The sequence below is a fragment of the Sapajus apella genome, unplaced genomic scaffold (genome assembly GCF_009761245.1).
Source record: "Sapajus apella isolate SASKATOON/1434 unplaced genomic scaffold, GSC_monkey_1.0 scaffold53, whole genome shotgun sequence".
NCBI lineage: Eukaryota > Metazoa > Chordata > Mammalia > Primates > Cebidae > Sapajus > Sapajus apella.
In genome coordinates this window covers 9,756,330-9,759,501 of record NW_022436993.1, presented here as the reverse complement: position 1 = coordinate 9,759,501, position 3,172 = coordinate 9,756,330, and the positions used below count along the sequence as shown (strand labels likewise).

The window sequence follows — 3,172 nt, the reverse complement described above, 5'->3', positions numbered from 1 at the left end:
GTGTGTGTGTGTGTGTGTGTGTGTGTGTGTGTGTGTGTGTGTGTGTGATCACTATATCTGTCTTGATGAATTTTTTCCAAACTGAATGGCTTTAAGTTATGACTTTGTCAGAGCTCTATTCTTGTGGCTTTTGCCTCATTTGATACGCAAGTTTCACTGCAATGTCTAGATTACTGGTCTTTCTGACAGTAACAGTTTCTAAAAATACCCAATTTTATGTTTTTTTTTTTTTTTATTCTCTGAATGTTTGCTACTGACATCAGAAATAGCTCGCTGTTGTTACTGTCCTCTCTTCCCAGTAAAAAGGTTTAATGAACTTTTTCAAACATCTCTGAAGATTGTAATTTTTTAAACTTTACTCACAATTGGCAGGAAATGGTAGTGTCTGTTGATACAGATATGTTATTTACTTATGCTCACAGCCATGAAGATTTTTCCAGACACTCATACTTTGAGAAAGTATTTTCTTCTCCAATAAATAAATAAGCATATATATACATATTTTTAACAGATGATTAACTCTATGTCTAGGAAAACCTGAGAGATTGCGCCAGGTGGCTTCAATGAAAATGAATAGTCACTAGCCAGCCATAAAGCATTAAGAAGTGTATGCTTGTATTCAGCCTGCCACTATCGATTATATTTAATATTCAGATGTGTACCTTTTAAAAATCATAGTTCAAACTTAAAGGGTACTTAGAGATTTAAAAGGAAGCAGGTCATCAGTTCCTGTGTCAATACTGGCCCGTTTCTGCGTCTTTCCCCTTTCTCATTTCTGATCCTGGAGACGAAATTATTTTCATACCGCAACATTCAGAGCATTGCAGTGGGAAAGTATGTGCAGTGCACACAGATTCTGAGTTTAAATCCTGATTTTGTCAGGAGTTGTTGACTTTGGACAGATTATTAACCACTAAGGTTTATGTCATTCATTTGTAAAATGAGGATAATACAGTTTTCCCGTAGGAGTATTTTTAAAACAACACGTAGAAAGTGCATATTGTAGTGCTACAACATACAGATAATTTGTTAAAATCATTTGCTCCTTTTGGCCAGGCACGGTGGCTCATGCCTGTATTCCCAGCACTTTGGGAGGCCGAGGCGGGTGGATCACCTGAGGTCAGGAGTTTGACACCAGTCTGACCAACATGGTGAAACCCTGTATCCACTAAAAATACAAAAATTAGCCGGGCGTGGTGGCAGGTGGTGCCTATAATCCCAGCTACTGGAGAGGCTGAGGCAGGAGAATCACCTGAACCCCGGAGGTGGAGGTTGCAGTGAGCTGAGATTGTGCCACTGCACTCCAGCCTGGGCAACAGGAGTGAAACTCCATCTCAAAAAAAAATAATAATAATAATCATTTGCTTCTTTTGTCTGCCCTTTCTTTTCCAATCTTGCTATAACGTGAAATCAGGGATTTATCATCTTGTATCTAGTAGACATTAGGCCAGCCTCCGTACCAATCACTAACTTCCCTTTTCCAGTCCATTCCAAGCACTTCTATTCAGTATGTTTCCTTTAACCCAGATTTTTGTCAGTTTTCAAGTACATCAAAATCCTTAAAAAATTCCTCAGGACAGGCTCAGTGGCTCATTTCTGTAATCCCAGCACTTTGGGAGGCCAAGGTAGGGGGATCACTTGAGCCCAGGAGTTTAAGACCAGTCTTGGTAACATAGCAAGACCCTACTTCTACAAAAAAAAAATATTTTAATAGCCGGCTACATGCGGTGGGTGCATGCTTGTAGTTTCAGCTACTCAGGAGGCTGAGGCAGAAGGATCGCTTGAGTCCAGAAGTTGGAGGCTGTAGTGAGTGATGATCATGACACTGCATTCCGGCCCGGACAACAGAGCAAGACTGTGTCTTTTAAAAAGGAGAAGTTTATCACCATACATAGATAATTAAATATTCCCAGACCGACTGAATTCCTCCACAGAGAAGACAGAAGAGGGATTCAGAACCATCCTCAGTCCAGGGCTGCCCCACTGCCTGCTCTCTCCCTCTTTCCCTTGGATTTGAGTCCAGGTCTTAGGTGAGATGAGCTTCCAATGGGCAGAACATTTCTCTTCCATTTTGCTGTGAGGACAACTCTAGTTCTTATGTCGAGGGAGAGATTAAAGTGCATTGCGGCGCACGGTCCTTCCACAAAAGTGTTTCACCCTGTGGCGCAAACGCGCTTCCTCTCTGGATGAGCATCTAGCGTGGGTATTTCTGAGTCTGCAGATCATGTAGTATAATCTGTGCTGAACAGAGACTGCTTCTCTCTTCAGAAAGCTCTTTTATACTTTGACACCTGTAAGCAGGTGTCCTTTAAACTCTGAAGCTTCACAGGGGTCTCCTTAGACTCATTGGTCTCATGGTGGCACTCACAGTGGAGGATGTCCTTTTTGGCTACTGGTGTCACCTTTGGAAATGAAGGAATAGAGAGTTTATTCTTGTTTTTGCTTTTTTCTTATGATTTTGCGAGAGGGCTGGAAAAAGATAAGGATGTGAGAAAGGTTTAAGAAAGGGAGAAGGCGGGGCATGGTGGCTCCTCCCTGTGATCCCAGCATTTTGGGAGGCCAAGGTGGAGGATTACGTGAGCTCAGGAGTTCAAGACCAGCCTGGCCACCAGAGTAAGACCTCGTCTTTGCAAATAATAAAATAAGATTAGCCAGGTACGGTGACACACACCTGTGTTCCCAGCTGCTTGGGAGTGTGAGATAAAAGGATTGCTTGAGCCCGGGTGGTGACGGCTGCAGTGAGTCCTGATCACAGCACTGCACCCCAGCTCTTGTGACAGAGCAAGACCCCATTTCAAGCCAAAAGAAAATAAAAAGAGGGGCCAGATCACCCCTGTAATCCCGGCACTTTGGGAGGCCACAGCAGATGGATCACGAGGTCAGGAGATCGAGACCATCCTGGCCAACATGGTGAAACCCTGTCTCTACTAAAAATATAAAAATTAGCTGGGTTCAGTGGTGTGTGCCTGTAGTTCCAGCCATTTGGGAGGCTGAGAGAGGAGAATCACTTGAACCCGGGAGGCGGAGGTTGCAGTAAGCCTGTGCTGCGGAGATCGAGCCACTGTACAACAGCCTGGCAATGGAGTGAGACTCCATCGAAAGAGAAAGAGAGAGAGAGGGAGGGAGGGAAGGAGGGAGGGGAGAAGAAGGAAAGAAGGAAGGAAGGGAGGAA

General features: G+C 43.8%; 1 protein-coding gene across 7 annotated transcripts in view; it reads left to right on the top strand.

The window, feature by feature from the left end:
- Window positions 1–3,172, top strand: part of CACNB2 (calcium voltage-gated channel auxiliary subunit beta 2) — a 397,329-nt gene that overhangs the window by 160,707 nt on the left and 233,450 nt on the right. The gene's annotated exons all lie outside the window — the stretch shown is intronic.